The following is a 26403-nucleotide window of genomic DNA, read 5'->3' as shown; positions in this document are numbered from 1 at the left end:
GGCACAGTTGTGCACTAGACAGGTGGGAACTGCATAGTGTACCAACGTGCCGCACATTGACTGGCTCACAGGTGTGCACTAAAAGTTCCTTAGCCCACACTGCAACCCGTGTCTCCAAGGAGCTATATTTCCTCCCTCTTTTGCTGTCAATATCTGTACAACCAGTCTTGGAAACAGAGGCAGATTAAGTACATTGCTAGCCACTCACTGACATAGGTGCTGGAACTCACGGTCTGCGGAGTGCTGCAGCGCCCCCTGCAGTGATTGATAGCCCTTAAAATTGGAGTTTACAGTTTGGTTTCAGTGGCTCTCAGCACCCCCGCTATAAAAACTAGTTCAGCGTCCTGCTCACCTTCGCCTGAGGAAATGAGCTATCTGGCGGCCTATGATATATAAATGACTGGGCTACTAGTCTAGCAATCTAATCTGCCTGGGGGAAGCTCTGCGTCTCTTCAGCCCCATCAGCTTCAATCTAGAATACACACTCAATCCCTGAATTGACTGAATTCCTCTTGTAAGTGAAAAATTCAACTCACCTTCACGCGAAAGCCGCCAACGCTGACCTCCAGAGATGCCAACAGAGCTTTGCGTAAGCGTAAGAAAGTGAAATACAAATTACTACCCCCACGAAGAATTTTTATTTAACGTAGTCAATATACAAAGCCGACAGACCTGGGTGGTCAGCAAGCGGGTTTGAACCTGGGAACTAAAGCCAAGAGCCCCTACCTCGTGAGCTGAACGGCAAGGCAGCAGAGCACACGTCATTCTTCCCTTCCCCAGTAGTCTCAGTGCTGGGGGGTTACAAATATATACTCTCTTATTGGGTCAATGTAGTATTTTAGAGGTTGGACCTCCATGGTCCGGCGCTCTCAGGACTTGACTGGTCCTGAACAAGGGAGTTTTCCAGACCAGAGGAGGTCTGGAGGAGTGTGTGTGGGGGGAGGTGCCAGCCTCCCCACACGGGGTTCTCCTCCCAGCCACCAGTGCTCCTTTCCCCTGCCTTCGGCCCCACAAGCTACAGCAGCCTTGCCAGACTTCCTGGCCTTGTGAACTGTGGCAGCCCCACTGGAGTTCCTGGCAGCCACATCACCCTCGCGGTAGCTCCCGATGGCCCCGTCAGCTATGGCAGCCCAGCTCCAGGTGACCCCGCCTGTTATGGGATCCCCCATGAGCTTTGCCCCACCCCCCTAGCTTCCCTGCCCTGCTTGCTGCAGGCTCTGGTGCCCCAGGCACCACTGCCCTGCTGGCTGGCTCCACTCAGAGCTGCCGGCAACCTCTGCCACTGGGGCTCTGTAGTCCGCAACGTCCGTAGTCCCATTGCCGGACCAGAGAGTCCCAGATTAGAGAGGTTCAACCTGTACAAGCTACTGCTCGCTACCTACTCCATTGCCTTGTGGACCTCCGTCTGTCTCTCTCCTCCTGTTCGCTTGTCTTATACTTAAATTGTAAGCCCCGGGGGCAGCAGGAGCAAGCCACCAGCTTGTGTGCAGCCTCAGTTTCCTCTCCTGGAATGTTCAAAGAAAACTTCATCCAGGCTTTATCCAAGTCAAAAATAGCTTTCCCGGGGGACAGAGTTTATTAAATAAACTTCAAAGAAATCTCAACAGCTCAAAGCACAATCCAGCTGTAAGTTCACACATAACAAAGGTTTCTCTTCCTCTCCTCTGGCCTTCCTGCCTGGGGTCTTCTCTGTTTTGGCAGGCTGCTTCCAGATCCTGCTGGCTGGCATCTCAGTCCTATTTGGGACTCTCTCTGCTGTAGGTGGCGAGTTATTTGGGCCTGTGATTGGACACGATCACCGAGAGTACTCCCCTCGACTCTGGCGTGCCACCAGGACAAGAAGAGCAGCCAACTTTGATGGGGCAGCAGCTCCCGCCGACCTTACCACACGCAAGACACCGCGGTGAGTATGTGGACTTCAGCTACACAATGTGCACAGCTGAAATAGATCAGTGGTGCTGCGAAATGTAGACGAGGCTGTCATGATTATGAGGGTTAGCCAGCAGCCTGGGGATTAAGGGGTTAACTACACCTAGCCAGGTGAAGTGACCAGTAGGAATGTAGGTGGGACTTTCAAACTGGGACAAAGGAATTTGGGTTTTTTCCTTTCTCCTTTTGTCTTTCTGGGTGATCCTCTGCAGCTACAGGGAGGGACAAGCATGTCTCTCTCTCTCTCCAAGAAACAATTCTTCACATCTGTAAGTAGGGAAAAGTTTAGGTAGTTTCGTTAGGCTTTATTGTTTTAAGGGTTGGGTATGGGATCTGATATCTGGCACTGCTTAAGAGATGTCTGGCTTTTCTGTTTCACTAAGTTCTAGCCCCTGGTGTAATTCCTCCATGAGTATATTTTGTTACCTTTCCATCTGATCCTTATGCTTGCAAGAGGAATATTGTTGTAATAATACAAGTTTTCTCTTTTCTTTTTATTAACCTGGCATGGGTTACTTGTGTGTCCTGATTTGTACAATAGGGGTGAGATTTCCCAAATGATCTTTCCCCTAATCGCGTTATTAATATTTGGGTGGTGGCAGCGGAAGTCTTATTCCCAAGATCTAGGCCTTGGTGATCAGGACTGACTCGCCTCCGGGTCTCCAGCCCATTGGGCAAGCCACGTTACCGCAGGCAGGCGCAGTCTTTTTGTGGTCTACTTGTAAAGGGGCTAGCACAATGGGAGCCTGGTGCGTGGACTGTGATGTGATTGGACTCAAATGTATTATAGCCGTATTATAACAATACTCGTTACCAGCACAAGGTGAGGCTTTGAAGCTCCAAGGTACGTTTCTAATCCGGCTGCCAAGGCGTTGCCTCCTCAGAGCTTGCAAAAATGATCCTAAAGGGAGCCAACGATCTGGGCGTATTTGTCATTCTCCAATTCAAGGAGCTTAGGAGAGATTACAGGAGCATTTATAATTTATCAGTGAATAAACTCTAATTCCAAGCAAAGTAATTAAGTGGTGCTAGGCTATAAAATATAAACACCAACGGAGAGAAAAAAATTCTGAAAAGTACCAGGAATTCTCATCTGAAGCACATTCATATAAAACGCAAAGGGTTGGGTTCATTAGTTAGACCTATAGCTGAGTTCAGATCAATTAATTAGCATATACTCCAAGCCCCAATGCTTGGCACAAACCCTTACACCTTTGACATTGCTACTATTAACAGATTTCATGCCCGGAGATCTTTTAAAACACCAGAGCAAAAGAATCAGAGGCAGAAGGTGGGGTTTTGCTATTTTCTCTGGGCCTCCCTTTCAACTGGATTGCTAGCTTTGCACCAAAGGCATTTAGGGCATGTCTAGACTACACTCTGCCAACAGAGGCATGTAAATTAGACTACCCAACATAGTCGATGAAGCGGGGATTTAAATATCCCCCGCTTCATTAAAATAAAAATGGCCGCTGCACTGTGCCGGCTCAGCTGATCGTAAGCACAGTGCAGCAGTCAAGACATGGATTGGTTGACAGGGAACGTATTTTTCGATTGCTCCTGTAAACCGCGTTTCACGAGGCATAAGGGAGCAGTCGACAAAGGCATTTCCTGTCGACCGATCTGCATCTTGACTGTCGCGCTGTGCTGATGATCAGCTGAGCCGGCACGGAGCGGCGGCCATTTTTATTTTAATAAAGCCATTGTATTTTACTTTAATGAAGATTTATTTTAAATCCCCTCTTAATTGACTATGTCTGGTAGTCTAATTTACATGCCTCTAGACATACCCTTAACGTTTTTATTTATGTTTGCATTCATGTCAAGGTTTACAACAATAAAGTGACACATTGAAGAAATTTGTCCACACCCACAACTGATTAGGCCTCCATTGGAGTATTGTGTTCCGTTCTGGGCACCACATTTCAAGAAAGATGTGGAGAAATTGGAGAGGGTCCAGAGAAGAGCAACAAAAATGATTAAAGGTCTAGAGAACATGAGCTATGAGGGAAGACTGAAAGAATTGGGCTTGTTTAGTTTAGAAAAGAAAACTGAGAGGGGACATGATATCAGCTTTCAGGTACCTAAAAAGTTGTTTCAAAGAGGATGGAGAAAAATTATTCTCCTTAAATATCTCCCATGATGGAGATTTCACAACCTCCATAGGTAATTTATTCCAGTGTTTTACCACCCTGACAGTTAGGAAGTTTTTCCTAACATCCAATTTAAATCTCCCTTGCTGCAGTTTAAACCCATTGCTTCTTGTCCTGTCATCAGATGTTTAAGAGCAGTTTACACCAACATCTATCAGGGATGATTTATATCGGGGGTTGGCAACCTCTGAAACCAATGAGCCGAACTACATCAAAATTCAGAATAAGCAGTCAACAAAGAACGGTACAAGAATGCCCATTTGCATGACCGAAAATATACAATTTAGTGACTGATAATTGACATAATGATTAATAATAGCATAAGTCAAACATTGGACTCACAGACTATATAATGAGACTTCAAAGCAATGTGTGAAAAGATGCAGCAGCAGAAGTTATCATCATGAAGCTGGATTTGACCAGGTATGTGCATCTTCAGGCTGTCTTCTGTCAGTCTTATGGCGGGGGCTGAGGATGTTGGGGTGCAGGAGTCTAGGTTGGGGTGTATGAAGGACTCAGGGAAGAGATTTTGGGTGTATGATGGACTCCGGATTGGGCATGGGGGGTGCAGGAGTCTGGGGTTATGGGAGTATGAGGGGCTCAGGGCAGGGGGTTCAGGTATATGTTGGGCTCAGGGTTGGAGAGTGGGGGAGATGCAGGAGTGTTATGATGCTGCGGCCAAATGACCAGGCTTCATTTTTAAATAAAATAAAATATTATGTCCAACACAAAAGGGTTCAACATTGTATTTATGGCAGGGGGTGGGGAATCTTTTTTTGGGTTGGGGGCCCACTGTCCCACAGAAAAATCAGTCAGGAACCATACAAGTGATAAGCAACCTCCCCCCCCCAAACCCAACCCTCCAAAACTCCCCAACCCTCACTGATGCGGTCCCCCAGATGAAACGCCTCACTCCCCTGGTGCCAGAAGGACACGGGTTCAAGGCCTCAAGCCAGATTTACTCTTCTGGGGTGTGCATGACAGGACGGCCAGTGAGTAGGATCCAGGTGGCAGGTGGGGTGCAGAAGCAGGCTGGGAATATGGTGTCTAGCTGGGGAGGAAGGGGGCAGGAACAAGGGAGGGGGCAGGGGCAGGGTGGGAGTAGGTGTCTGGCCAGGTGGGAAGGTGCAAGAGCAGGCTGGGGGTGCAGGGTCTCATTGGGGGAGGTGGTGCTTGAGAGGACTGGGGGTGCAGGGTCTGGTCATGAGGAGTGGGGGGGGGCATTTACTTGTTTTCATGCCTCAGACACCGGAGGCTTTCCCTGCTCTCTCCAATGGAAGCAGCAGGGAAAGTCTCCGGGAAGCAGGTCAGTGCACTGATGTTCCCTCACACAAGGGAAGGGGAGGGGCACTTCTGGCTCCGGCTTCTTCCCTACAAGCCGGATCTGGCGGGGCAGCTCGGGGCTTCCCCCACCCCTGCTTCTGCAGGAAGCCGGCACTGGTGCCCCAATCTTGAGGGGGGCTGCGAGGCTGAAGCACCAGCACGAGGGGAACTAGGGTGGTGGTTGTGGGAGGGGGGGACTGAACTCGAGCTGCAAAAGAGCCATATTTGGCTCACGAGCCATAGGTGGCTGACCCCTGACGTAGATGGCGCTTGGTCCTGCCGTGAGGGCAGGGGACCGGACACGGTGACCCCGCGAGGTCCCTCCCAGTTCTAGTGTTCTAGGATTCTATGAAACTCTCCCAGCTGAGGCCTTACCGGCTGCCAAGTGGAGTGGGACATTTACCTCCTGCGTCTTACCCACAAAACGCATGTTAACACCCTCCCGGAGGAGATTAGCCGTTTTTGCAACGGCATCACCTGTGGACTCATTCACTTTGTGAGCCACGTGAACCCCCAGCTCCTTTTCAGTTAGTCTCCTTTTTGCAGCTGTGAACACAATGTTTTCCTCTCTCTGTGAAGTATTTGGCATATTTAGGGTTTTCAAAATGTCTCCCGCGATGAAAGACACTGAAGACATGCCAAATTCAAAACTGTGCCTCTCCATCCCATCTTCTCATCAGTGGTGCCAATCACTAGTCTGAGAACTAAGCGGGGCATGAGGATTTCTCCTTTCTGCAGTGGTGTCTGCTGTGGTATTCTACCATGGCAAATGCCTAACACCACCGGCAGTGCAAACACTTGGACATTTACCTACAGCCTTTTGTTGCAAAGAATGCCAAAGAGCTTTGAAAACGACACATACGTGCCTCTAATGGAGGCTGAGAGGAATGCAGGGATCGTGTAATAAGTGCCGAGCAGAGTGGGGAGGGAGTTTAGCGGGACAGGAGGAAAAGCCTCGGTCCTAGGGCATGTCCTAAGGAATGCTAACGTGTGTACGCAATGAGTGAGCCTTAGCCAGGCCCACAGATGGGCGGAGAAGGGGCAAAGGAGGCAGTTGCCACAGGGCCCAGACATTTAAAGGGGCCTAGGGCTCCTGGCGGTGGGCCCGGGGTTTCTGTCACTACAGCAGAAGTGGCAGCAGCAGAAGCCTCTGGCCCTTTAAATCGCCACTGGAGTGAGACGCTGTGTGGTCTGGTTGGCTCTAAGGGCTGGGGAGTGACCGCCATGCTCCGGGCAGCGCTGAGGGCTGGCGACCCCTGGCCCGTTCCTTCCACCTGAGGCCCCATCCTTTCCAGGAGCATGGAGCTGGGTTCTCCCCATACCTTGCTCAGGCTCCCCTGGTCCTAGCATATGGACTATTTTGCAAATATGGGCCTTGAAGTGAGGCCCATGATTGTATTTAGCTCTATAACGATATCAGAAAGTCCAAGGGTTGAAGTTTGATGACTTGGACTCCAGACGATGATTCCAGAGGGCCCAGGCCTCTTTGCCAGCCTGCACTGCGCTGTTTTTAAGTACAGCATTTGTTATATTTACATTGAACAATTCACATAAACGTTCCTGTAAGGAGCAGGAATAGAACAAGTATCCAAAACAAAAGGAACCTAAGATCTGCCATGCTAAAAAAAAAAAAATCTGTGAGGTCAAATTAACGGGCCTATGGACAAGCAGCACGCACAGGCCTTTTCATTTCTCTTATCCCTCCTGAGGGAATTGTTGGGAAGACTGCGACAAGCTTCTCCAAACCAACACATCCAAACGTTGCTCAGCATTCAGCTTGATTCCAGGCATTTGGGATGTTTGATGTGTCTAAAACCAAAAAATGTCACTACCTCCTAGCTAAAGCTTTGAGAACTACCCATGTGCCACAGAAATGCAGCCGGGTGCCTTTTTACAATCATCACACCTTGTATCTGCAAAACCCGCTTCAACGGCTCCTTCCGAAAACAGCCTGGATCGGTTTATTTTAGCTGCTGTGCATGTCACCCCAAATGGTTTGATTTGCCCCCAAAGACAGGTTTCCAATCACAGTTAGGCAACGCACCTCCCTTGCTTTGATTCTGAGCTAGCGCATTCCAGTCTGTTTCAATCTCAATTAGCCAGTAGGAAATGTATTTAGAAATCTGACAGGAACTATTTGGGGGATTAATGATCACTGATTTATGAATATTGAGTAGCATTTCAATAATCCAAGCAGAGTAATCACCTGTAGCTGAAGCCAGTTCACTCAGCCATTATAGTCTCTAGCAATCACTCAAAGGCAGTTAAATGATTCTGATTTATGACCTTAACCTACAGAGCCCAGTACATTTGCTCTATCAGTGTGTAAATTCTAAAAACGCAATTCCCAGCCCCTCTAGAGAGCCAATTTAAGTCAACATTATGCATGAGCTGAGCATGCTTGAATTCTCAGATCTCTTATTTCACTCATTAAATTTGCACAGAACATCTTGCAATTAAAATTTCATATAGATTCCTTTGAATGATTGACATTTGGCCTTGGAAAAACGAGTTTAAATTTTGTTTCTCTGAAGATTTAGAAATGGATAGATTGATCTAGACATTGTTTTTTGCAAGCCAATGATGATGAAACACTAATGCTTTGATTAGCATTTTGAAAGCCTTCTTTTTTTTGTTGTTGAAAGACTGCCTATAACAATAAGGGAAAGCAATCCAGTAGCCACAAACAAGTCTCCAGTTAGTAATACAGAATCAAAAGCACCACCACACAAATATACATAGGATTCCTCCTCTTCCTGCTTTTTAGACCAATGTTTCTAACTGGGGCGGTACAAATTGTGTCTTCCAGTATGAACCAACATGTGCTCTTGTGGCCTGAGCCATCGGGAATTTTAGTGTGAGTTTTTGAAAGTATAACGAAGACCGATAAAATGGAGGAGGAATTAACAAAACATTTTCAAGCATTGGTTTGTAGAGCTAGATATTTAAGGACATTACCTTCCGACATAAGATAACCAAATAAAGAAATAAAGAACCTATAGCGTGAATGGGACAATGGATTTGTCATGTGCGGCAAAGTTCTGGCTGTGCCCTGTGAGTCTCGCGCTACTGGTGGATAATATCAGCCTCAGAGACTCGCTGTGGTCCTATACACAATCCCTTTCTCTTTACAGGAGGCAGGGTCCATCGTGTAGTGAGCCATACTCAGCACAGGCTAGTGCATAGTTTTGGGGTGAAAACCCCTTAATATCTTGACAGGGTCCTGTGAGAGTGTGCACCCCGCCCGCTCTTTACCCCTGACCCTACTGATCTCTCCATCGGCCCCTTGCCTCGCGTGCCTTCCCTTATCATCTGAGCTGGCTGTACGCATTGCAGCCAAAGAGTAATCAGTACACGCTTATGCTTCACGCTCTTCACGTGGCGGGACTTCTTACAACCAATAGAGGGTGGGGAGCTTTGGTGGGCCAGTCTTTACTCCACCTTGGTTCCATGGCCTACCGGGGACATCAGCTGGAGAATCCTCCATGGCGCGGTGAGCCCAGGCATGTTCTTGGCACGGTTCACCCCTGTGGCTTGAGGTAGACCCTGGTGGCACATTTATGTGGAGTGCGCCAGGTTACAGCCCCTCTTTTGGCTCCTCCAGAACCTCTTGTTGAGGTTCTGGCTGCACTTCTCCCCTCACCTATTAATTTATGCACACCCCATGCATGGCACCACAAAGTTGCAGGACCGTCTCGTCAACCTCCTCCTGGTTATGGCCAAGATGGCAATCTACAAGACCAGGGAGCAGAGGTTGGCTGAGGGAGGGGGCTGGTGCAACCATGGGGTCTATTTCCATTCCTGTATCCATTCACGCATCTGGGCAGAGTTCCACTGGGTGGTGTCGCTGGCTCTTTCAAGGCCTTTGAAGGGCAGTGGGCCCTGTCTGGGTTTCTCTGCTTGGTGTCCCTATCCGGTTCCCTTGTTTTGACTGTAAGACCTCCACACCTGTCCCTGTTTTCTCTTTATTTGTCCCCAGGACTCATTTGGTGTTCTGGGCTCTGTGGATCCTCCCCGTAGGCTGCAGGGAGGTCCTTTATATGTGGGCAGGATAATGCCCACCCACCTCCTGGCATCCAATAGGACCAGAGTGTGGTAGGCTGCTGGCTTAGGTCTGTCACACATGTTAAATCAAATCATTAGTTCATTATCTCTGGTGTCCTGCCCCCAGTGCAATAGCGTGAGCCGACAATGACTTACCTCCTTCAATGCAACAATCGGATCAGTTATTACTATTTTCACCTACAATGGGTTAAGTGCTTTCCAAATGCTCAAGAAAGTAAGTCCCTGCACTGGGAAGCTCCTAATGTAAGGACAGATGGACAAGAACACAGTGGCTGTATCTACACTGGCCACTTATTCCGGAAAATCAGCCGCTTTTCCGGAATAACTTGCCAGCTGTCTACACTGGCCCCTTGAATTTCCGGAAAAGCACTGACGATCTACTGTAAGAAATCAGCCGCTTTTCCGGAAATACTATGCTGCTCCCGTTCGGGCAAAAGTCCTTTTTTCAGAAAACTGTTCCGGAAAAGGGCCAGTGTAGACAGCACAGTAGTGTTTTCCGCAAAAAAGCCCCGATCGCGAAAATGACGATCGGGGCTTTTTTGCGGAAAAGCGCATCTACATCGGCACGGACGCTTTTCTGGAAAAGCATCCTGCCAATGTAGACGCGCTTTTTCCGGAAATACTTATAACGGAAAACTGTTCCGTTTTAAGCATTTCCGGAAAAGGGTGCCAGTGTAGACGTAGCCTGGGATTAAAGGAAAGACAACGATAATTTGTGCACAAAAATCAACTCTGTTTATTATAATAAGTATAGCAGAAGGGAGCCATTAAGGACTTAATCTGTGCAAAACCTACCCTATGCACAGTTAACTCAAGGAACAGCAAAAACAAAACAAACAAACAAAACTAGTACTTGTTCCTGCCATGAGGCAGGGGCTGGACTCGATGACCTCTCGAGGTCCCTTCCAGTCCTAATATTCTATGATTCTATGATAAAATCGTTTACTGTGTCTAAATGCAGCACCGAGCACAATGGGGCCCTGATCTCAACTGGGGTTTCTGGGGACTACTTGGCTGCCAGTAATTAACTGGCACAACCAAGCCGTAGGAGACCAGGTTGTGGGTGGGAGGGGTTGTTTGCAGTTGATAGGTTGGATGTCTGTCACAAGGATACAAAGCTAGGAGGAGCACTTGAAGCAGAGGACGTGGAGTGTGGTCCAGCACCGAGAAAATCCGAATGCACATTGAGTCTCAGCTCAGCGCTTAAGGGGAAAGCTGTCGTGCACGTGCGGGAAAGATGTTTTTACCACGGGGCTGTCTAAAGTGGTGGCCAAAGGTTCGCATTCAGTCTGTGCTGCAGATTCTACGGTCACACGAGGACCCAGATAAAGCACTAGATAATTCATGGAGGTTAGGTCCATCAATGCTTATTAGCCAGGATGGGCAGGAAAGGTGTCCCTCGCCTCTGTTTGTCAGGGGCTGGAAATGGATGGTGAGAGAGGGATCACTTGATGATTCCGTTTTGTTCACTCCCTCTGGGGTTTGGCCACTGTTGGCAGATAGGATGCTGGGTTAGATGCACCTTTGGTCTGACCCAGTCTGGCTGTTCTTAGTGATGCTAGACGCCCCAATTCAGAGAAGCAACTGCTTAACGGTAAGTGCTTGAATAATCGAATCCCTTTTTCATACATCACACTAGCATGTATTTAAGTCTCATTTTCCTTACTCACTTAAAGCTCAATCTTTGTCAATACACTCACAGCATGCTGAGGTACTTTGCTGACTGGGGAGGGGATTACTCACATGTTTGAAAATGAACAGATGCTAAGTGCTTTGCTGAACAGGGGAGAATACCTACTAAAAATGCACATGCTATACTTCTCTGGAACAGCATAGCCTTTTGACGGGGAGAGGAGAGTCTACATTTGGGGAGAAGCCCAGGAGACGGTCCAAGCTATGCACATTGAACAAAACCCTAAGAACTTGTCAGTGCTCACTGGTAAAGGGGTTACAAGAATGTCCTGTTATATGTATTTCAGTTCATGACAATGTGTTGTGTAAGCCAGACTCTCTCTGTTCATTAATATTAATGTGAACGATGCATACTGATGCTCTGTAATAAGTTATGGATGCATGATGAAAATATGGTTCCTAACATGTGACTCAAAGCAGGGTGGAGTAACAGTTTTCTGACTGACAGGGGATATATATTCTCCAGTCTTTCTGGGTTTGCCTGTAAATTAAGCACTGGAGGCCAAAACAACAGAAGCTCCTTTTACGGAGGAAGTCGACAGGGGGATGGGAAACCAGCAAGGTGACAAGAGAGACAGAACCACAGGGGTTTGCCCTGTATTTGGAGGCAAAAAATGAACTGTGGGGAATATGAAAGAAACAGGAAAAGGGATCCCATTGTACCTAGGGAGTAAATCGATAGCACGTTTACACACTCGTGAAAATAAGACCCCAACCAGCCTTGACTGGAAACATTTCCAAAAGGCTTTGGGGGAGAGACCACTGCTTTCCACTGCAAGTAAGTCTAGTCTCTAGGAAACGTGCATTGGTTTTATTTTACAGGTTTCCATTTTCCTTGCTCGTTCTCTCTTAAATCTGGGTCAGTAAACTTACAATTGTGTTTGCTGTAAATCAGGGGTTGGCAACCTATAACTCGCAAGCCAAATATGGCTCAGGGTCTTTTGCACCCCGCCCCCCCAGCAGGGAACCCACTGGCACCCAGCCTCACGGCCGCCGGCACAATTGGAGCGCCAGCGCTGGCTTCCTGCAGCAGGAGAAGCCCCGAGTGTCCCTGCTGGATCCAGCTGGTGGGGAAGAAGCTGGAGCCAGAAGAGGCTTCTCACTGCTGCTTCCCTCCCCCTCCCCTGGCCGGGGGAACAGAAGTGTGTGGACGTGCTCCCTGGGGGCTTTCCCTGCTGCTCCCATTGTAGTAGTGGGGAAAGCCTCTGGTGGCTGGGAGTGGTGCATGGGGCAAAATCAAGTAAGTGTCCCCCCAGCCCCTCATGCCCAGAAACTGCATCCCCAGTCCTCTCTCACACCCTCCCCCGCCAAGACCCTGCACCCCCAGCCTGATCCTGCACCCATTCCTCTGGACAGACACCCTGCCCCCAGCCTGCTCCTGCACCCATTCCTCTGGACAGACACCCTGCCCCCAGCCTGCTCCTGCACCCTTCTCCCTGGACAGACACCCTGCCCCCAGCCTGCTCCTGCACCCTTCTCCCTGGACAGACACCCTGCCCCCAGCCTGCTCCTGCACCCTTCTCCCTGGACAGACACCCTGCCCCCAGCCTGCTCCTGCACCCTTCTCCCTGGACAGACACCCTGCCCCCAGCCTGCTCCTGCACCCTTCTCCCTGCACAGACACCCTGCCCCCAGCCTGCTCCTGCACCCTTCTCCCTGGACAGACACCCTGCCCCCAGCCTGCTCCTGCACCCTTCTCCCTGCACAGACACCCTGCCTCCAGCCTGCTCCTGCACCCTTCACCCTGGACAGACACCCTGCCCCCAGCCTGCTCCTGCACCCTTCTCCCTGGACAGACACCCTGCCCCCAGCCTGCTCCTGCACCCTTCTCCCTGGACAGACACCCTGCCCCCAGCCTGCTCCTTCCCACTCCCCTGCTCTTTCTCCCTCCCCTCTGGCCAGACACCTACCCCCACCTGCTCCTGCACCCTCCGCCTGGCCAGACACCCTACTCCAGGCCTGCTCCTGCACCCTACCTCCTACCCAGACGTCACCCCTTCGCCCCCTCCTGCACCTTGCCTCTTGCCCAGATCCTGCACCCCACATCCCTATCTCACTTACTGGCAGCTCTGTGCTACACTCTTAACTCCTCATTTTTGACCCTACCCCAGAGCCTAGGGGGACCCACAAAATCCACTAATCTTGGAACCCCAGAAGAGTAAATCTGGCCTGAGGCCTTGAACCTCAGTCCTCCCTGCCCCTTCTCCCATCATGGAGCTGGAGCACCAGGGGAGTGAGGTGTCTCAGTTGAGGGCCACATCAGTGAGGGTTGGGTTTTTTGGAGGGGTTGTTTTTGTGTTTGTTTTGCTTCTCACTTGTGTGGGTCCCTGACTAATATTCCTGTGGGTCAGTGGCCCTGACCCCAAAGAGGTTCCCCAGCTCCGCCATAAGTAGACAATGTTGAAACCTTTTGTGTTGGACATACTATTTTACTTTATTTCAAAGTGAAGCCTGGCCAACAAGCCCCCAATTGGGACCCAATCCCCATCTGGCTGCAGCATCATAACACTCCTGCATCCTCCCCACTCCCCAACCTTGAGCCCCTCATGCCCCAGATCCCCAGACTCTTGTTCCCCCCACATCCCTAGTCCCCTGCCATAACACTCCTGCAGCCCCTCACATCCCAACTCTGTGTCCTGAGCCCATCATACACCCCAGCTCAGACTTTTGCACCCCCTCCTCCCCAGCTCCCTGCCATAAGATTGACCGAAGACAGCCTGACTGCATGCATGAAGCTGGATTTGACCTGTTATGATGTTAACTTCAAAGAAATGTGTGAGCAGATGCAGCAGCAGAAGTCCCATTAAATCAAGTCTGTGAGTACAATGTTGTATGTATACTATTATTAATCATTATGTCAATAATCAATCATACTAAGTTGTATATTTTCAGCCTTGCAAATGGGCATTTTTAGACAGCTCTTTGCTGACCACGGGTTCTGAATTTTGATGGCGTTTGGCTCGAAAAGGTTGCCGACCCCGTCTATAAAAGTATCTCAGTGCTGTAGTATTGTACACGGAGCCCATCCTGAACTGATTCATTTAAGGTGGCATGTGCGCTGTTCCTTTGGGAGACAGCGGGCCTGCTATTACTCTGAGTGCACTACAGGGGGACACTTCAAAGGAGAAGTTGGATGTTGGGGCGACCTTTTATTAAACTGCAGAGACATGAGGAGATTGGTTGGGTGGTGAAGAGACTGGAGGAAACGGGGAGTGGACACCCAATTAAACACCCACAATCTCTCTCACTGAAGGTGGAAGGGGGGTAACACTTCTGGGGGTCCCCAGAAGTGTTTCACACTTCTGGGGACTCCAGCAACTATCGTCAGAGTACCATAGCCTGTGGGGAGAGGAAAGATTCTTCCACCCACCCCACAGTTTAATTACACGTGTTTCAGCCCCGCTCTTTGGGCCAGATACTGGGCATAATAATTTGTCCTTTTGCAAATTATAAGCAAAGAAAATTAACAGCAATGCATCTCACTGCTGAAGCAAGTCAGCGTTGTCCTTAAATTCTACCGTGTAGCTTAGAGGACGAAGTCCTATGCACTTTACTTGGAGAGTATCAATCTGGCTGCCGTTACCGAAGGAATATTTTTTAGGGGAAGAGTAATGTCTTTATAGCCTAAGCATAATTAAACCAACATACCAGTATTTTAATATCATCTCTCTGAAATGAAATTTGGTTTCCATGTCCAGTCAATAATTCTGTCTCATCTCTGTGATGAAGAGAGCTCCGGGTATAATTTGTCGTGAATAATTTATTGGCTGCATTTCACCTTTCATCTCCCTTTGAACATTTTGTGAAATTCTGGAACATATTCGTTACACAAAATTATTCACAAATAGTTCCTGCCTGCAAATCACTCATTGGCGGTTCATTGCAAATATTCAAAATCCCAGCTGTGCCACGTAGTTACTCAGGTCATGGGGTATTGTTTCTGTTTCCTGATTGGCTGTTTTAAGTAACTGAGAGCTGCACATTGAATTTTCAGTGTATTTGAAATTTAAGTCTGGGTGTTTGAGCTTAAAAATTTACACATTATTACTTCTCATTTCTAGAGGCCCTACTGTGATCAGGATTCCACTGTTCTAGACACTATACTAAATGTGTCTTAAGACACAGTCCCTGCTTCAAAGTGCTTACAGTCAGAATAGAAAGAACAAATGGAATTTTTATCCCCATTTTACAGCTGGGCGAACTGAGGCACACAGAGAGAAAGTGACTTGCCCAGGGCCATGTGGCAAGTCTCTGAAAGAGATGGGAACTGAAACCAAATCTTGCAAGTCCCAGTCCAATGTCTTAGCCACAGAAGCTCTTTTCCTCCCTTACAAGTAAATGTGCCAGCAAAGGTGGGTTGCTGAAGTACTCATAGTCAAACTCCTGCCAGGAATTTTCCACTGGAGGGTTTTTTCCGGTAGAAAATGCGCTTTCTGCAAAAAACAAAACTGCCCAGAGGAAATTCTAAATGAAATATTACAGGCCAGTACAACCTGAATAAGAATTGGTTGCTTTTTTAACTGACCAAAAACATTGTGCTTCCAATCAATTCAAAAGCATTAAGTTGTAAAAGCTCATGGTGCATTACCTTATTGCAGGTGTAGTTCTGACTCCAATTCCCTCCAATCTCCTATAGATTTTGGAATCCGTGGTGCATCATGGGAGTCTCATGACCGAGCGTATACTGGGAGATTTGATTGAGTATTTTTAAGTACATTATTTTGAAATTTGGTGCTGTCTATACAGTGCCAAATTTCAAAATAGAGCGCTCTTTCAAAACGTCCCTTAATCCTCGTGGAACAAGATTTACAGGGACATCAGAATAGCATGCCTATTATTTAAAAAAAAAATTGAAATAATGGGCGCATTGTCAAGACACGGCCTACGCTATTTCGGAATACTGGAAATATCCCAAAATAGCGCCACAGTCTACATGCACCCTTAGGGACTGGTCCAAAGAGCAGAATGGGAGCATCAGTGTCTTGAACTATACCCCCCATTAGATAATGTAGTACTACAAGAAAATGCCTTTTAATATCAAACAGATCCAAAGGAGAGCATTTCAGGCCCCTTCAATAACCAGAAATAACACTTTCAAATCAATTTTGCCCCCCAGAATTTCCCTTTTCTACCAAACATTTCACTCCTATTCCAGACAGAAGCAAATGGGGAAATGTCAGAATTTCCCATGGAGAGGAAATTCAAAATTCAGCTCCACCCTCAACTGACGTAACTTGTGCATACATTCTGAGGTGATTTTTTTCCACTCTTGGTGGAGAGTAGGGCTGGGGCAAGGGGTTGCTTCGATTCATTGCACTTTACAGAGAAAAATCCCAACGGAAAGCTTCCCACGTTGTGTTGCAATGAGCAGCCGGTGGCAGGCCTGCCAACAGAGGGGGAAAGAGGACAGTTGCCCTGGGGCCTAGCGATCCAACGGGACCTGGAGCCTCCAGCTGCCATCTCTGTTACCGCAGCAACAGTGACAGCCGGAGCTGTGGGCTCATTAATTCACTGCTGGAGTGCTGTGCCGCAATTTGGGGTGAGGGCGGGGCTGGATGTCTTGGCCATGCACCTTCCAGCCAAGGCCCTGCCCCTTCCAGGAGTGTAGTACCACCCCACCCCATCTTGCCCAGGGACCTGCTGTGGGGTAACCTGCACTGTTTGAGGCGGAGGAGGGAGCACCCCAATGTACCCTCAGGCATTTCCCAGCGTCAGTCACACCATGAGTGATGGATGGAGGGTTTTTTTGCCTGCTCCATGGCAGAGAGCAAGCAGACTTCCCAATGCTTGTAGACCCTCCACTTAGACTTGGGTCAGAGCAAGGCTGGGAGTTAGCTGCTGCAGGAAGATGCCTAACAGCAAGGCAGGCCAGAGAGGAACCTGGGGGCCAGTGGAAGGAGAAGAACAACCAGCCCCATAGACAAAATCTTATGGAGGGAAGGGAAATCAGAGGCTGCATGTAACACCACCACTGGGTGGGTCTAGACTACAGGGTTTTTTCAAAAACAGTGTCCTTTTTAAAAAAAAAAAACTTCACCTGTGTCCAAACTGCTGCTGCGTTCTTTCGAAATTTAATCAAAAGAATATGGCAGTTTTTTTGACCGTGGAAAACCGCATTTTACAAGAAATAACGCCTTCTTTTGAAAGTGCTCTTTCGAAAAAAGACGTTATTGAAATGCACACGGTGCTTTTTTGAAAGAGAGCATCCAGACTGCCTTGGTGCTCTCTTTTGAAAAAGCGGCTCTCTTTTTCGAAAAAAGAGGCTGCTGTCTAGACGCTCTCTTTTGAAAGAGGTTTGTAGTCTAGACGTACCCTTGGAGACTCCGAAGCAATGGAGAGCACACAGTGGGACCAGCTGCAGGTCAAATGGGGAGTTGATTTCATGGGTGCTCTGGGGCTAGAGCAAATATTAGAATGCAAAGCACCAACTGACAGCCAGCAACCCTCCCTCCCCATCTCCCATGCCTTGGTAGCCCCACTTACCAACTCATCCCTGCCTTCCCAGTGCTTCTGGAGTGCCATGAACAGCTGATTCGTGGCATTCCAAAAGCTCTGGGAGGGAGGGAGAGGGGCTGGCATGGAGCACAGTTAGGGGAAGGAGATGGGAGAAGAGGCAGGATGGGGGTGTGGAGCTTGGATGGTGGGGTGGAATGGGGCAGAGTCGTGTGAGAAAGAGTGGAATGAGAGCAAGGCCTGGGGCACTGGGGAGGCTCAGCTGGATAGGAAGTTGATGTCTACAGACCCAGATATCCCCAAGCTTCTAGTTCTACAGCACCTTTCAGCAGAGCTGGAGCCAGGTACTTGCAGGGCGTGTTCAGTGTTTGCAGGCTAAGGATCCATTTGGTCAGTCATTCAGTGTGATCCAGATCAAAACACTTTAGGGAGCTGTGGAAGGCGACACTTTAAAAAGTCTGGATTGCCATCAAAATCCAGATCTGCACCATTGGTGTCTCCCTGCATAAACATTCCCTGCTGCAACGCGAATCTAAATTCAGCTTTTCAGACATAGAGGGATAATCCTGCAAGTATGTCACTTCCAGACAGCCTGTCAATAACCGTCTCCTGCAATCAGACAGCAAGCGTAACTGCTTGAACATGCACTCTGAGAGATTCATCATGATTGCAAGGGGAAAATTTGACATGGAAATAAAAGGGTGATGATTTGACTCCACTAACAAGAAGAGCTGGATGAATTTTCAGACACAAGTGGCTGTCATGAACAGAACATCCAAATCAACTATATGGTAAATACAGCTGGGTGGGAAATAATTCTTCTGTCTTACAAAATTTTGAGATATCAAACCCTTCCCCCCTTCTGAATCAGGACAAAAAAGGTCAAAATGTCAAAAATTTTCAAAATGTCAAATATATCTGGAAAAAAACCTGACTTAGGTCACTAAAACATTTACTTTTGCTTGTTTATAAATGATGGCATTTAAAAAAAGAAACATTTCGCTGAAAAATTCCCAAACAGCTCTGAGTGATAAATGAACAAAAGGAAATGTGTAAGCGATTCTTGTTGTAATCCCGTCTTATATTACCCTTCATCATTTAAGAATACCTATGCCTGTGGTTTTCAGACTTTTTTTCTCATGATCCAGTTGAAAATTGCAGATGCTCGTGAGCCAACATAATAATATCTATTGACTAGAGTTCAGGCTTTGGGTGGGAGGAGCCAGGAATGAGAGGTCTGGGGTGCAGAAGGAGGCACTGGTTCAGGGTGGCCTCAAACCTGGTGCAGGAGGTTGATGCTCATGGTTGGCCATGGCTTACCTCCAGAAGCTCTTGGCCAGGGGCTCAGTGGGGGCGCTAAGGCGGCTTCCTGCCTCTCCTGGTGCTGCAGCTCACACTGTGCCCTGGAATTGGGCAGCAGCAGGTCTGCATGCTGCTCCTGGCCTACAGGCATGGATCCCTCCGGCAGCTCCCATTGGCCAGCAATTGGCCAATGGGAGTGTGGAGTTCAGGGTGGGGGCAGTGCATAGAGCCCCAGACCTGCTGCTTGGTGATCCATAGTGCCAGGACTGGCAGGAAACCTGCCTTAGTACCCTCCTCACTAGTCACTGGGTTACCCTACCACAGGCGTGGCCAACCCACGGCTCGTGAGCCACATGCGGTTCTTCCCCCGTCAGTGCGGCTCGCGAAGCTGCCTCCACACCTCCCAGCTCCCCTGTGCTCACCAGGTTAGGGGAGCTGTCCGGATCAAAGTGGCGGATCCAAAATGGCAGCCACGGCTGCAGGCAGGAGCTTGCTGAGGCCAAAAATCCTCAAAAAGCCTTTTTAAAGGGCCAGTTCTTTTTTTTGCTCTACAACTTTTTGGGGGCTCTTTCTGGGGGCTCCTTTTTTTTTTGCACTTTATAACTGGTTGGCCACCCCTGCCCTACTGCAAGGTGACCCAGCTTTTGACATTGTGCAACCCACTATTGGGTCATGATCCATTGTTTGAAAACCACTGGCCTACGCAAGATACCCCAGAGAGCAAAGCATGGCCACAAAACAGATGGCCCAAGGGCATGTAAAACGTGCTGTATGAAAAACGTTGCTTTAAAAAACAAGCCAATTTCCAATTAAGAGCTAACAGTTTCCAGACTCTAAAACTGGCTTGGAAAATAAAGTGCATTTCAAAGAGGTTATTTAGCAGTGGGTTAATTAGGAGAACTAGTCTCTGGGACATAGAGTTGGCAGAATGATCTTTCCTTTCTTTTACAAAGAGGCCACGCAGACACGGCAAACACTATTAACATGAGTTTATTGCACAGACTGTTTGTATTTGCCATCCTTCTTGTGGCATTTACTATTGTTGCCTGCTGCTCTGAAGGAAAGGGATGAAACACTGTTATACAGAACAGTCCATCATGATGAAAGAAGCGTTGCTTGCCAAATCTCCTCAAACAAGCCAGACTGGAACCCTAGTGCATACTATGAAAAGGGTGGCCCTGTTAAGTCTTTGGACTGAAACTGAGAACTGCTTTCATCTGCTTCTGCCACAGATTCCTCATGTATGTCTTTCAGCAAGTCACGTAATTGCTCCGTGCCTCAGTTTCCCATCTGCAAAGTGGAAATAATAGTTCTTCCTACTCTTAATCCTTTGTCTGTCTTGTTTAGTTTGGGCAAGACTCTGACAGCTTTATTCATTCTGTGGAGCTCATGCGACTAACCCTAATTAAACCAACGGGATTACATGAATGAATAGTATTTTATGAGTAAGTATTTCTTGGCTCTCTAAGGTTTCTCGGATAGGGACTCTCTTTTATGTGTATGTACAGCACCCAGCATCCGGAGGGCCAAATCTTGATTGTAACTTTTAAATAACAACCCGAAGATGAAATGAAAACATGGAAAAAGCCCAGGGGTGACGGGTGAACCTCAGGCTGGAGGAGGAAAGCTCCCAAACCCATCCCTGCCATCTGAGACACCACTCATACCTCTCATGGCCCCAGTGGGAGCCAAATCCCCCCCAAGGAGGGGCACCTCCCCCCAAACATGGGCAGCCTGCAGACTTCTCTTGCCATCCCTGGAGCATTTGCAGCCCACAGACGTGGCCTTCTCTGCTCCCTTCCCCAGCATGGAGGGCAGGCACCTGCAGTTAGGCTTGCCAGATGCTTTCAACAAAAATCCCAAACATGGCAAACTTGGTTGAAAAAAAAAAACCAACCCAACAACAGGAGATCAAAGTTGTTGAGCAAAAAAAAAAAAAGTTGCTGTGCCCTTAAATGGCACCACGGCAGGGAAAAACTGTCCCTGCTGGGCTTCCATCCAAGGGAAACAGGAAATACCAGACATTTCACATGTTTTTTTTACCGGACGGGGGTCCTGAATTCTGAACTGTCCAGGCAAACACCAGACACCTGGCAGCTTGCAGGACTAGTGCGGGGTAGGGAGGAGTTTGTGGTGGGGGAAGTGGAGCAATGCAGCCCCAGCTCACTCTGCTTCCCCCAGCTACCACGTCTCTTCGGGATAGGCGAGATAACCCCTACTCTCGCCAGCAGGAAGCAGAGTGGTGCAGAAGGGGGAACAGAGCGAGCTGGGACCACAATGCTCTATTTCTCTGGCCGCTGCTGGTGAGTGAGGGGGGACCAGACCTTTACTGTCAGTGCTGGACCTCAGTCTTGCTTGTCCCCTGGGCCGCCTCTCTTGGGGGGAAAGGCAGGGGGAGGATGGAGCAAAGGTGGGGAAGAGGAGGGGAGAGGGCAGAGCAGGAGCTGGAAGAGGGGTGAAGAGAAGGGGTCCCAGAGTAAAGGGGGCTTATCCTGACTTTTTCCTGGGTTTGGGGGAGTCATGTGACTGGTGGCCCCCTGAGTATCCCTTCACCATCACCCCTGAGTATACAGGTGCTTTATTGAAGGATAACGTTTCCGGTCCATTATACCAGAATAAGACACCTTTATCCTGACATAACAATGTCCACATTAGGGTCTCTTCCAGTACAAGTGGTAAAAAATTCATCCCCTAACTGACATAGTTACACTAGCACAGCTTCCAAGTGGAGACCGGCCTAAGACATTGTTCATACTATTCCTTTCAGTGGCTAAAAGGGAATGGGAAAGAGAAAGGAGAAACAAAAAAGCCAATTTTTTAAAAATGTGTTTTTTAACGATCCTTTCATTTTAAAATTTCCCATGGGGGAGGAGGGGAGAAAAGAAAAACAGGTGGCTACAGTGAGCAGAAAGACCCAAAACAATATCAGTCAGCGTGGTAGACAATGGCATCAGCACTCCAGCAACTACCCTCCAGCAAGTGGTTTGCAGGTGTCATGCCAAGGTGGTTTTAAGCGGGGATTTGAAAGAGAATGACAAAGTGGCACTGGGGGGGGGGGGGTGTGTGTGTGTGTGTGTGTGTGATGGGGCTCTCCCCTCCAGCCAAAGGGGAAGCATGGCAGACAAAATGAAAGTGCTTGTTTGAAAATGTAACAAGTGGGCAGCGGAGGTTGGTAGCAATAAGCCTAATCAGACACTGAGGCAACGTCGAGACTGCAAGCTTCTTTTGGAAGAAGCTTTTCTAGAAGGCTGTGTCCAGACTCAGGGTTTTTTTTTTTTTAAAGTAGCCTTTTTTCAAAAAAACGTCACCTGTGTCTAGACTGCAGCCGCATTCTTTCGAAATTAAATCGAAAGAACGCGGCTTTTCTTTCGACGGCGGTAAACCTCATTCCACGAGGAAGAACGCCTTCTTTCGAAAGTGCTCTTTTGAAAAAAGGCATTCTTGAATGCCAACAGGGTTTTTTAGAAAGAAAGCATCCAGACTCACTCGCTGCTTTCTTTCGAAAAAGCGGCTTGCTTTTTCGAAAGTACTGCTTGCAGTCTAGACGCTCTTTTTCGAAAGAGGCTTTTTCGAAAGATACTTTCGAAAAAGCCTGTTTCGAAAGAGGCTTGCAGTCTAGACATAGCCGAAGAGATCTTCTGAAAAAACATCTCCTGAAAGAGGGCGTGCACACTGCCAAAGCACATCGAAAAAGCAATCTGCTTTTGCAAAAGAGAGCGTCCACACTGAATGGATGATCTCTCACATTTAAGTTGTGATTACTGTGGACGGAGTGGCCACCAGGCGCCTCTGCTTTTTCCTCTTTCCTCTTCTTCCGAAAGAACGCCCTCTTCCCCATCCACACACGCCTTTTTCTGAAAGAGCTCTTTCAGAAAAAGGATTCTTCCTCCTAGAAAGTGGATTACCAATGCTGGGAAAACCCCTCTGTTCTTTCGATTTTGTTTTTCAAAAGAACATGATTGTAGTGTGGACGTAAGTGAAGTTTTTTAGGAAAAACATCTTTTTTTCCGAAAAAACTCTGTAGTGTAGACATAGCCTGAGTGAGTGATGATAGGTCAGGTGGGGACAGCCTGTGAAGAAAAGTAATGTTTGTAATGGTGAGAAGGGACACAGTGGAGTGATTCAAAGGGATGGTGACAATACTATGTTTGGTCACCTACCTCCTGGGCTTCATTAATATTTGTACAGTGTCTTGAAGCAAAGAACTTTAGCATAAGTGCTAAGGGCTAGAAAGTCACTATCCAAATATGCTTTACCAGTGCACACATTGTCCGGTGATGGCCAATACAAAATCAGCATTTGCACACAGTGGTGTCAGATACTGGGCCACGTTCTTGGGGTATCTCCTAATGTGACAAGGCTATCACTGCCTGGAAACAGTAGATTAATGCTGACTTTTAAAAAAATCTAAGTACCTCTTAAAAGCAGCTGTCTGGATTTAGATACTTCCATGGATTACATCTTTTACCCAATTAAATTGCACTGCATGAAGTTACAGAAAAACAACAACAATAACAGAGCACAACTAAACATATTTAATAAGCATCAGAGGGATAGCTGTGTTAGTCTGAATCTTCATAAACAATGAGAAGTCCTGTGGCATCTTAGGGTATGTCTACACTACCACCCTAGTTCGAGGTGTACTGGTAGTTCGGAATAGGAAGCCTAATCCGAACTACCTAGTCCGTGCCGCGTGTAGCCGCAGGCACGGAGTCCGAACTAGCGGGGATTTAAAAATGGCGGCACCTGGCAAGATGCAAATGAAGCCCAGGAAATTCAAATCCCGGGCTTCATTTGCAACTCCGGTTGCCTACATTAACCACCCTAGTTTGAACTAGGGTGGTAGTATAGACATACCCTTATAGACTAACAGATGTACTGGAGCATAAGCTTTTGTGGGCAAAGACCCACTTCGTCAGATGCATGAAAGCTTCTGCTCCAATAAATCTGTTAGTGTATAAGGTGCCACAGGACTCCTTGTGGTTTTTGCAGAAGCGGAGAGAATAATTCTATTGCTTCACACTCTTGTGTAATTATTTTAATAATTGGAATTTCACCAATGATGATAATATGGCCATTGGTAATAAAAATGTAGACATTTAAAAGTAATTCGTGTTCAGATAAAATTGTCCTTCACACCTGGATTTCAGTCATTCATGAACCTAAACAATACTGGGAATGAGGGAAATTAAGAGACCCCCCCCCGGAAAGCTTTCCATGGGACGTTGCAATAGGAAGCCAATAAGAGCAGTGGGGTGGTATGTCAGACCCATTTGTGTGCGGTTGACATGTCAGTATTGATTAATCAGAAAGACATGACAGATACCACCTCCTTTTTCAATCTGAAAGTGTATCGGGCAGAGAGGCCCACACTACAATTCTGGAAAATCTTTCCCCCTTCTGAATACATATGATTGGAAATAAGAGGCATCAAAGTTGGTGCAAAGATCCTTTATGTAAAGTCAACACCTATAGAACGTAAAAAGTCTTTTTCTCCTGCTTTCTTTAAACCAGGTGTACTACGAGACGGTTGTTAAATGGAGTAATCGGTAATGACATATTGCTTGGTGGCAGAACGGTGCTATATTTGGAGCTGTAAGTAGTATCCTACTGGGGGAGGAATTAACGTAGTTCAGAACATTAGGAGACTTTCCCACAGAAAGCTAGATGGAAACACACTATTCCTATACTTGTGAAATAAGGAAATTAGCTATGCAGTCATTCCCGACAGCATGTGTGTATTCAACAGAGACAATGCGCTGAGACAGATTAAGACAAATGGCTGTGATAAAAGAAATTGAAAAATAGATTGTATTAATTCTGAAGTCAGAAATTGCAGGGGGCTACCTGATTTAAGTCAAAGCACTGAAGAATGATTAATGTCAAAATTTCTACGAGCTCTTAAATCAGATTTGTCACCTTGAATTCTAAACCTTAGATTAACGGAAAAACTTACATTTAGTTACTGTGTAATCTAGAGTTGAACAAGGGCCTGTGTGTTGCATGCCAAACAGGAGTGGAGCTTGACACCCTGTAGCGCCAATTCTAGAAAAGACGTAGGCACTTCCTTTAGTCCATCTCTAAGACAATAGTGGGCAACCTGCAGACGGCGAGCCACATGCAGCCCATCAGTGTTCTATGGGCAATGGTAAACAAGACTTGTTTGTTTACCGTTGCCAATGCACAGGGTTGCCAGATTCTGTTGGTTTTTGTCCACATAGGTTTTTTTTCCTACCGGCATTACTAAAGTGGCACTCATCTAAAGCAAGGCCACACGGAGCGAGGGGCAAGCTGATTGCACACAACATTGACTGGGAGCAGTGTGCTCCCTCTGCATCCAATCAAAGCGCTGCGACGGTTTGATCAGCTCACTCCACAAATTCTAGGTACGCAGGGAGCAAAACTGCCCTATCCTGGGAGACCATCTTGCAGCCCACTAAAATGAAGGCGAGCCACTCATGGCCCACTCACTAGCCCAGGTTGCCCCTCAGGCTATATCTACGCTGTAGTATTTTTGCAGAAGAGGAAATGCAAATCAAGCACTCATTCGCATTTCTCAGACTCTCATTTGCATAGCCGTTTTGCAGAAGAGGTTTTTGCGGGAAAAAACGCAGTGTAGACAAGGCCATTTTGCGCAAAACCCCCCTTTTGCGCAAGATCCCTTATCCCTCAAAAAAGGAGGTATACAGGATCTTGCGCAAAATGTTTTTTTTCATGCAAAATGGCCCCGTCTACACTTCGTTTGTTTCTGCAAAAACCTCTTCCGCAAAACAGATAGGAAGAGAATATGCAAATGAGAGTGTGAGAAATGTTAATGAGCGCTTCATTTGCATTTCCTCTTCCACAAAAATGCTACTGGGTAGACATAGACTCACTGATTTAAGAGAACACTTAAGCATGTGCTTGATGTTAAGCATGTAGATAAGTACCATTATCTTTAAGGGAACTTTAACATAAGATCTCCCAAATAGTTAGGTGCTTGACCTATGAAAAGGTGCTGTTGACTTGAGATGATTCCCCCCTCTAAAAATGCTATCGTGCCTATATGACTCTTTTGGTCCTAGACTGGGAGATTCCTTCCTCCAAAATACTCCTCTGCTAGGAAGCATTGGCAGAAGATGTCACACATCATGACTTCAACCTTACATCAGCTCTCACCAGTATCCTAGACTACCAGTCCCAAGAGACAAATTCTGTTTTTCTGGCAGGTAATATTTGATTCGTTGGACACCAAGACGCTTAATGTTGGATCATGGAAGGCTAGTAGCTGGGTTATTCACTAGAGCATCTGTTGTATACATACCCATTAACTTTATTTTCCACCCGCAGCCAAAATCGTGCATTGCTTAACTGAGAATTGTGTTTCTGCTGCAGAATCATAGTGGGATGATTAAAAAGAAAAATAATAGGAAGGTCCCATTCTCTGTCACCTCCTTTAGAGTGATTTCTCTAGAATTCTTCCATGCAGACAAAAGATATTGCACCT

At 47.5% G+C, this 26403-nt stretch overlaps 1 long non-coding RNA gene across 1 annotated transcript; it reads left to right on the top strand.

Annotated features, from left to right (window-relative positions):
- The first annotated feature begins 1711 nt into the window (after positions 1 to 1711).
- On the top strand, positions 1712 to 26205 carry LOC112543556 (uncharacterized). Its single transcript, XR_003086781.2, has 3 exons — positions 1712 to 1903; positions 24432 to 24512; positions 25982 to 26205. It is a non-coding gene; the product is annotated as an uncharacterized LOC112543556 (long non-coding RNA).
- The last annotated feature ends 198 nt before the right edge of the window (positions 26206 to 26403 follow it).

The sequence above is a fragment of the Pelodiscus sinensis genome, chromosome 21, assembly GCF_049634645.1.
Source record: "Pelodiscus sinensis isolate JC-2024 chromosome 21, ASM4963464v1, whole genome shotgun sequence".
NCBI lineage: Eukaryota > Metazoa > Chordata > Testudines > Trionychidae > Pelodiscus > Pelodiscus sinensis.
This window is presented reverse-complemented; position numbering and strand designations above follow the sequence as displayed.